This window comes from Babylonia areolata, chromosome 6, assembly GCF_041734735.1.
Source record: "Babylonia areolata isolate BAREFJ2019XMU chromosome 6, ASM4173473v1, whole genome shotgun sequence".
NCBI classification, from domain to species: Eukaryota; Metazoa; Mollusca; class Gastropoda; order Neogastropoda; family Buccinidae; genus Babylonia; species Babylonia areolata.
In genome coordinates, this window is record NC_134881.1 from 15,077,127 (window position 1) to 15,086,250 (window position 9,124).

At 42.9% G+C, this 9,124-nt stretch overlaps 1 protein-coding gene across 3 annotated transcripts in view; it reads left to right on the top strand.

The window, feature by feature from the left end:
* The first annotated feature begins 453 nt into the window (after positions 1 to 453).
* The window catches only part of LOC143282772 (uncharacterized), a 35,108-nt gene continuing 26,437 nt past the window's right edge, over positions 454 to 9,124 (top strand). The window contains exons 1-2 of one of the 3 annotated variants that reach the window (XR_013055299.1): positions 454 to 800; positions 4,941 to 5,008. The gene's annotated coding sequence lies outside the window, so the exon portion shown is untranslated. The other 2 variants (XM_076588536.1, XR_013055300.1) reach the window with 2 other exon arrangements.

The window sequence follows — 9,124 nt, forward strand, 5'->3', positions numbered from 1 at the left end:
AATCAAGTGTCAAAATCCCGAAAGGTTTTTATTTATTTTTTATTATTTTTATTTTTTTTAAGCATGACAATCAAAACAGCCTTCATCGCGGAGACTGGGGTGTCCATCTGACGAACGAGAAAATGACATAATCATCCTGTAAACAGAAGAAAGCATGCAAGCAAAAATAGAGCACGCATCCACACACACATTCACGGATTAACGTCTAATATCACTGATAGTGAAAAGACGCCAAACTGAAGAACGATTCACGGATTAGTTATTTTGGGAATTCCCGTTGAAACATTGCCAAATTTATTCATTCTGGTCGACTTTGCAATTTGTTCACTGTTGTAGTAAAACTGAGCGTATTACAATATATACATTAACAGTTCAAGAAAGTCTGGTATCGTTTGCACCATTAAGCTTTCAATTAGACGTGGAGATTTTTTTCTTCTTCTTTTTAATCGAAACCTAAACAAACGGGAAAGTCCACTTTCTGGCCGAGTCCAAGTTGGGAATACAATGTTATAAAGCCAAGGAAAACCAGACCTGCAAGAAAACATTGCCGTCAGATCTGACTTCCCCAGACTGACTGGGAAATCGTCAATGGCAGACACAGATTCTGGCAAGCAGTTTTTAGCAAAACGTTAAGAGTCGGTTGCAGTCGTTTAATGATAAAATCCAGACCAAGTGTAGCACTTTGTTTTGACGACAGAGCGGATCGGCGAGTTTCACCCGTAATAATAATTATTACTGACCCAGTGCAAGACGGTTGAGCCGGGAACGATTTCATCAGTGTCTGCTTCGAGTCCAAGTCGGTGAGTGCGAACATCGCGTTTTCATGAAAATGTATTCGGGATGTGAATGGATGTCATTGTGTCAGTTCGATCGATGCTGTTGTTGTTGTTGCTGCTGCTATGAGGCGATGGGGTGTGCTCGCAGTCAGTGGTGAGTGTGAGAGTGGGTGGTGGTTTTTATTTTGTTTCACTTTCAGTTGTTTTTGTTTTTTGTTCTTTGGTGGTTGTTGGTTTCGTTTTGGTTGGTTTGTTCTTGTTGTGTATTTATGCTTGTGTGCATCATGTGTGGATGATGATGATGATGATGTGTGTGTGTGTGTGTGTGTGTGTGTGTGTGTGGTGTGTTCTTCTTCCATTAATGTTCAGCGGTCATAACTTTGACCATTACTAACATTTTCCGTTACACGACCAACATCGACTTGCTGATGACTCTGTCGTGGTTAATGCATGCTGGGTATTTTCGTGTCTCCATAACCCACCGAACACTGACATGGGTTACAGGATCTTTAACGTGCGTATTTGATCAGTCTTCTGCGTGCGCATGAAGGGGGTTCAGGCACTAGCAGGTCCAGTCTGCACATATGTTGACCAGTGGGAGATCGGAAAAATCTTCATTCTTTACCCACCAGGCGCCGTTACCGTGATTCGAACCCGGGACCCTTAGATCACTGAAAGTCCAACGCATAAACCACTCGGCTATTGCGCCCGTGTGTGTGTGTGTGTGTGATAATGGTGTTCGTTCTTTTTTTTTCTCTTCATTCTTTCACTACCCTCCAAGTCCTGAGGCTGCTGCAGACAGAGGAAACAAGTAGACAGCCTGGTGTTTTAAACTGGGCATTGAAGCAACGCTTAGTTTATTTTGATAACAAACAGATATTCACTGAGACAGACTGTTGCAGCTAATCGAATATAATTTGCTAACCTACAGTGTTCAACCTTTTCTTCAGTGGTAAGTGCCTGCTAAATTCTTTGTTCTTTTATAAATCATTCCCGCTGTGTGTGAGGGTGTGTGTGAGTGGGTGGGTTGTGTGTGTGTGTGTGTGTGTGTGTGTGTGTGTGTGTGTGTGATTGTGTCGGTGTGTGTGTGTGTGTGTGTGTGTGTGTCACTGTATGTGTTCTGTGGGTGGGTGGGTGTCATTGTGTTTAGTGTGTGAGTGGGTGTTTTTGTGTGCGTGTGTTTTGTGTGTGTGTGTTGTGTGTTTTGTTTTGTTTTACTTTTGTGTGTGTGTGTGACTGAGTATTTTGCGTGCATGTGTGTGTGTGTGTGTGTGTGTTTGTGTCACAGTATATGTTCTGTGTGTGTGTGTGTGTGTGTGTGAGAGAGAGAGAGACAATGACAGTGTGTGAGTGCATGTGTGCGAGTGTCACTGTATGTATACTCTGGGTTTGTGTGTGTGATTGTGTTGTGTGTGATTGTGTTGTGTTGTGTTGTGTGTGTGTGTGTGTGTGTGTGTGTGTGTGAGTGTCACTGTATGTGTACTCTCTGTGTGTGCATGTGTGTGTGTGTGTGTGTGTGTGTGTGTGTGTGTGTGTGTGTGAAAGAAGTGAATTGGGAAAAGTAATGTTATGTGCATGCACATGAGAGGGGAGCAAAAAGCACTGTAAATGGGAAGGGGTGTCTGCGTGACATGTAAATGTGTGAGTTTCAGTTTTCAATTGACTGACTACTCACAACGAAATGTTATCCAGGATAATGAAGTTTGTGATTTATTTTTTTTTTTTTTTTTTTTTTTTAGGGGGGATGTCTTTGCTTTTTAAAATGTTTAGAAAGTTTTAAAGTAAACACAAAATTGGAGACGAAACTGAAGGAGAGGAACAATCTGTCTTTCATCAGTTTATCATCAGACTTGACAATTTTCAGCAGTCTATAGGTAAAACTGGACTTTTTTGTATGTTTGTTTTTCACATTTGTGTCGGTTATGGTATATTCTAAGGATACACCGACGCCCTGTGTGTATTCAACATTTTTTTTCTCTCTGGTAGACAATGTGTGTGTGTGTGTGTGTGTGTGTGTGTGTGTGTGTGTGTGTGTTTCTTCGGGAGACATGATATGAATGAGGCATGTGCTGCAGTTGGTAATTAGATGCCACTGCTTTTTCATCACAGTCTGAAAAGATCATACCGGGCAGTGCTTCAAGAGATCTTGTCAGTGTTGACTTTTGTGTGTTTGTTTTTCAGATTAACTGTATTCGTTTCGGTTACGGTTATCATACATTCTAAGCCGGATACACCCGTGCATGTGTGTGTGTGTGTGTGTGTGTGTACTGTAGTGTAGTGTGTTACTCGCTTCTGTTTCGTACACTGGGATGTGAGTGATGTTGTGTCTCTCAGTTTGACGCTGTGTTAAACATTATACATGTATTGAGTATAACAACATTTAATGCGTAGCCTATATGTTTGTGTGTCTCCTAGAACAACGGCAGATATGTAAGTGCTAATATCTTCACCGTTGGAAAATAAAGATTCATTCATTCCCATCCTATGCCTTACTGCTGATGCGTGTTGGCTGATAACCACTTTCCGAGAAAGAATGACTCATCACTTTCTGAGGAACACTCAGTAACACAGAGTGTGTTAGTGCTGCTGCTTGGGTGGAGAAAGTGTTGTGAAGTCTAGCCCCCCCCCCCTCCCACCTCCCCTCCGTCCCCCCCATCCCCACTCTCCCTCAGTCACCCTCTCTGGCTGGCTGGCTGGCTGGCTGGCTGTCCCTCTCTGTCTCTGCCTGTCTCTCTGTCTCTGTCTCTGAGTCTCTCTCTGTATCTCTGTCTCTCTCTCTCTCTCTCTGTCTCTCTCTCTGTACAAATGAAAGGTTTGGTTTTTATAAAACATTATCCAGTAATCATGATTTGCCGAAACCTTATCTGTTGCTGAATATTGACTAGACACCTCAGGTGTATCACAACAAAATTTAGATTCCGTATTACTGATCTGACTTTCAGTGTGTGTGGACTGACTTTCATCGCCTGATGTATAAAACATTTAAGGAATCTGATATACTGTGTCCATTATGCATGATGCCAAAAGAAGATGAGGTACATTTTGTCCTCTGTGGTGATGCACTGAGTTTTACGTTAAGAGATTCATCCGATCTAAATACTAAGAATAGCCCCGTGTCTTAAAAGATTCACAATGAAATATTCTTTGCAGTTATAGGCCTAGTGAACAGTTATTTTGACGAATGGCCCCAGTTTCACTCTGTAATCTCTCTCTCTCTCTCTCTCCCTCCCCCATTACATTACTCCTTAGGTGATGTTCACTTTCCAGTGTGTTATTATTGTTGCTACCATGTCAGTATTAGTATTATCATTAATATTTTCATTGTTGTTGTTGTCAGTGGTAGTTGCGGTAATAGTAGTTTGGGTGTTGTTGTTTTTTGTTGTTGGTTTTTTTGTTGTTGTTGTTTTTCTTGTTTAGTTTAGTTTTGTCTTGCACTTCAGCCTTCTTTTCATTGTCAAATAATGTGTGTATTTTCGCCATTGCGTTTGTGTATTGCTTGTTACATATGAACGAGCACGATATAAGCTCATGCTTGTTGTTGCTCAAGTCTTCTTAATTGAACGCTGTATTGCACCTTGTTTCTTGATATTAAAAATGTTTAAACCAATAGCCCCGTGTGTTCAAGTTGACTCTGTTGTTGTCAAGTTCTGATGCTGTTGTTGTGCGTAATTTCTCTCTGTACTTGTACAATGCTTTTAAGTTTGGAGAAATAGCTACTTCGTAAATTTAGGTCTACTACCGTTAGTTATAATCAATGCGTACTTCTCTCTCTCTCTCTCTCTCTGTTCCGTTCAATGACATTATATGTCACTCTTTATGTTGTGCGTAATTCACACATCCATATATTTGGGGCCATGGCTTGCAATGAATCTCTCTCTCTCTCTCTCTCTCTCTCTCTCTCTCTCTCTCTCTCTCTCTCTCTCTCTGTCTCTGTGTTCCGTTCAATGACATTATATGTCACTCTTTATGTTGTGTGTAATTCACACATCCATATATTTGGGGCCATGGCTTGCAATGAATAAATCTCTCTCTCTCTCTCTCTCTCTCTCTCTCTCTCTCTCTCTCTCTCTCTCTCTCTCTCTCTCTCTCATGGCGCTATGCTTTCACTTGATGCTTTTGAATTATTTATTCTTTTGTTATCCGACGATGTCATTTTGATTTCAGAGACAGTTATAGGCCTACAAACACAATTAAATAGTCTACAGCGTGCAACAACATCTCTTCAACTAAAGGTAAATATGTCTAAAAGTAACATCATAGTATTTCGGAAAGGTGGATATTTAAGTGTAAGAGAACGGTCGTTTTATGATGGTGCTACATTACCTGTTGTTAATGTATATAAATATTTAGGAATTATATTTTCAACACGCTTAAGTTTTGGTGCTGCTTGCAAGGAACTTGCAAGTAAAGCAAAAGGTGCTCTGATATGTGTTATGAAAAGATTATATACGTTAAACAATAATTCATTTCATTTATTCATTAAGCTTTTTGACTGCCAAATACAACCAGTAGTGCAATATGGATCTGAGTTATGGGGGGTTGATAATTCTGTTTTTCATTGTGAATCAGTTCATTTAATGGCTTTAAAGAAATTTTTAGGAGTCGATATGCGAACGCCAAACGACCTTGTTTATGGTGAAACAAATCGTTATCCAATATATATAAACTCTATTGTGAACTGTATTCGCTACTGGCTTAAAATTGTACGAATGGAAGATAACAGAATACCGTTTAAGGCTTATAAAATGTTGTATGATTTAGATAATAAGGGAAAGAAAAACTGGGTAACTAAGGTTCGTCTTTGTTTGTTTGAATATGGATTTGGCTTTGTGTGGATGGAACAGGGCGTTGGTTGTGTTAATGGTTTTGTATCTGTTTTCCGCCAAAGGCTGATCGATTGTAGATGGCAAACGTGGTATAATCACATTCACACTAGCAATAGATTTGATATGTATAGAACGTTCTGCAGTGTACATGATTTAAAACATTATTTGCTGCTAGATATAGATAGACACTTGAAATTTATTACAACGAAGTTTAGATTAGGAATATCTGAATTGACAACGCATCGCTCAAGGTACAAATCGTTTAGTGAAAAAGAGTTAGTCTGTCCATTATGTAATGAATCCCAAGAAAATGAGGTGCATTTTGTCCTTTGTTGTCCGGCACTTACAAATATTCGTGAAATGTTTATAAAACCAAAATATTACAAATACCCCTCCCTGTTTAGATTAAGTCTACTTATGTCGTCTAGCAATAGTAAGGAAGTTCGTGATTTTTCTTTGTTTTTGTATAAGGCTTTCAAACACAGAGAAATTGCTGTTTCGTGAAATGAATATGATTATATGTTTTGTTATCCGTATTTATACTTGTTTGCACAATGTTCATGTGTACCCCTTCACGTGGGGCTGAGGCCTATATGTGAATAAACCATTCCGTTCCGTTCTCTCTCTCTCTCTCTCTCTCTCTTTCGCGTGCCCGCGCGCGTGTATGTGTGCGTGTGTGTGTGATTGTGGGTGAGGAGGATGGGTGGGTATGTGGGATGTGTGAGTGAGGTGTGTGTGTGTGTGTGTGTGTGTGTGTGACAATCAAGGGTGGAGGGGAGTGGATTGGGGGAGTGAGGGGGTGGGGGTGGGGGGTTAGACAGGGATGGTTGCGACTTGGCGTTCGCGGCGACCTTGCGCGAGAGTGAGCGTGCCGTGCGTGAATGAATTTGTTTCTGCATGAAAGCGTGCGTGCGCGTCGGTGTTTATTGTTCAAATGACCATGCAAATAATTTGAGGTGTTCACAAGAATGCGTGTTGTTTCTTGCCCCCTTGTCTGAAGGGCGTTGTAACACTGAATGGACATTAAAATCTTTGTCTTGTCTTGTCTTGTCTTGTCTCTCTCTCTCTGTGGCTCTGCCCTTCTGCGGTGCCTCCCCCACACCCCCTTTCCGACACTGCGCACCCCCACCCCCTACTGTATCCACCCCATCCAGTGCCCGATGCGCTTCAGTTCTTCCTTTATCCGTTTTCTTCGCCCGCGTGACGACACATTCTTCTTTCCCCTTTCCCTTCTCTAAAGCCTTCATCATTGTGAAGATTCTGTCGATTTTTAGGGGGGAGGGTTTAACTCTCTCCATACGAACGGCAAAAGAGACGACGTTAACAGCGTTTCACTCCAATTACCATCATCAAAATATTGCAAGCGGAAGGCTCTTATACTGAAGACGTGAATGTTGACAAAGAATACCACAATTCTGACGACGGAAGCTAAAGGTTGGGTCATTCAGACACCCACTGGACATCCGAGGGGTCTGTGTAGAGGAGAAGAGAGGACTGGCCGTACTGAGTGAGTTAACTGTTGTTTGAAGTCACTTGTGGTACAGTTTGCCGGATCCGGGGGTGCTGGGGGGATGGGGGTGGGTAGGGGTTTGGTGGGGGGGGGGGGGATCAGATTTGCGACTTGAAGCCTTCCACTGAGGGTGGGTCGGCTGAGGGCAACCTCAGCAGGAAGGCTGTTTTTAAAGGTTCAAAGGTTCTAAATCATTTTAATCCGAGAAACCCTGTTTGGGTACATGGAAACACACTGGAAAAACGGGCCCACATCCTCGAGACGTGCAGTCGCACGAAGAAGAAAAGAGAGAAAATAAGAAAATTTTTTAAAAAAAAGAAAAAGTGAGGGGTGGGGTGGGGAGTGGGGGGTGGGAGGGGAGGGTTATTGTCCTGGGGAAGAAGGACTTCTGTCTGCATAGAGTCCTGCAGTTGGGAGGACGATACGTTGCTGGATGCGACCGTCGGGTGCCTCAGTTTGGGTGCAGAGGGGTTCTGGGAGGGTTTGTGGCACGTGTTGATGATGAGGCTTCCGTTGTGGAATTTATAAAAGTTCATCAGCCGCGCCGGCCCTGCTCCTTCGCTCTGTGAGGGAGGACCACTGAAGGGTCTCCAGCATGTCTTGTACACTGCTGGAAGGTTTTCCGATGTCGATGGGTGACACTTACACGAATAGACGGTGATTCCTTGATTAATCACTTCTTCTTCTTCTTCCTCTTCTTCTCCTCCTTCTTCCCCTTCTTCTTCTTCTTCTTCCCCTTCTCCTTCTTCTTCTTCCCCTTCTTCTTCTTCTTCTTCCCCTTCTCCTTCTTCTTCTTCCCCTTCTCCTTCTTCTTCTTCTCCTTCCTCTTCTCCTTCTTCCTCTCCTTCTTCTTCTTCTTCTCCTCCTCCTTCTTCCCGTTCTCCTTCTTCTTCTTCCCCTTCTCCTTCCTCTTCCTCTTCTCCTTCTTCCTATTCTCCTTCTTCCTCTTCTTCCTCTCCTTCTTCTTCTCCTTCTTCTCCTTCGTCTTCTTCTTCTTCTCCTTCTTCTTCTCCTTCCTCTTCTCCTTCTCCCTATTCTCCTTCTTCCTCTTCTTCTTCTCCTTCTTTTTCTCCTTCTTCTTCCTCCTCTTCTTCTCCTTCTTCTTCCTCTTCTTTCTTCTTCTTCTCCTCCTCCTTCTTCCAGTTCTCCTTCTCCTTCTTCTCCTTCCTCTTCTCCTTCTCCCTATTCTTCTTCTTCCTCTTCTCCTTCTTCTTCCTCTTCTTCTTCTTCTTCTTCTCCTTCCTCTTCTTCGTCTTCTTCGTCTTCTCCTTCTTCTCCTTCCTCTTCTCCTTCTTCCTATTCTCCTTCTTCCTCTTCTTCTTTTTCTCCTCCTTCTTCCTCTTCTTCTTCTCCTCCTCCTTCTCCTTCTTCTTCTCCTTCTTCGTCTTCTTCTCCTTCTTCTTCTTCCTCCTCCTCCTCTTCTTCTTCTTCTTCTGCGTGAAGAGTTGCTGTGGCGCCACACAGAACTGTTCACCAGCTTCCTCCACGTCTGTCTGCTGTGTGTCAAAGCCAGGGTCTCTGCAAGCTGTTTTCCTGTCAGTCCATTCTGCAGTGTTGTCAGTCTATCGTTTCTACGGTCTCTCGGCAGTGGTCAGTAATGGTCAGAAGTCAACAGTGGTCATGCAGCGATCATTGGTGGTCTGTAGTGGTCAGGACGTCATAATGATGCACAAACGTGACAAAACATGCAACGCAATCTGAACATTTTTGCGGCGCTGTGGTCAGTAGTGGTCAGCAGTTGTCATTAGTGGTCAGTTAATAGTCAAACCCTGCCAAGACGTCCCAACATTGCATAACCGTCACAAAGTGATGCAAGCTGAACTCTGATGGTGGTCAGCATAGGTCAGTTATCAGTGGTCTTCTTCTTCTTCTTCTTCTTCGTTCGTGGGCTGCAACTCCCACGTTCACTCGTATGCACACGAGTGGGCTGTTACGTGTATGACCGTTTTTACCCCGCCATGTAGGCAGCCATACTCCGTTTTCGGGGGTGTGCATGCTGGGTATGTTATGGT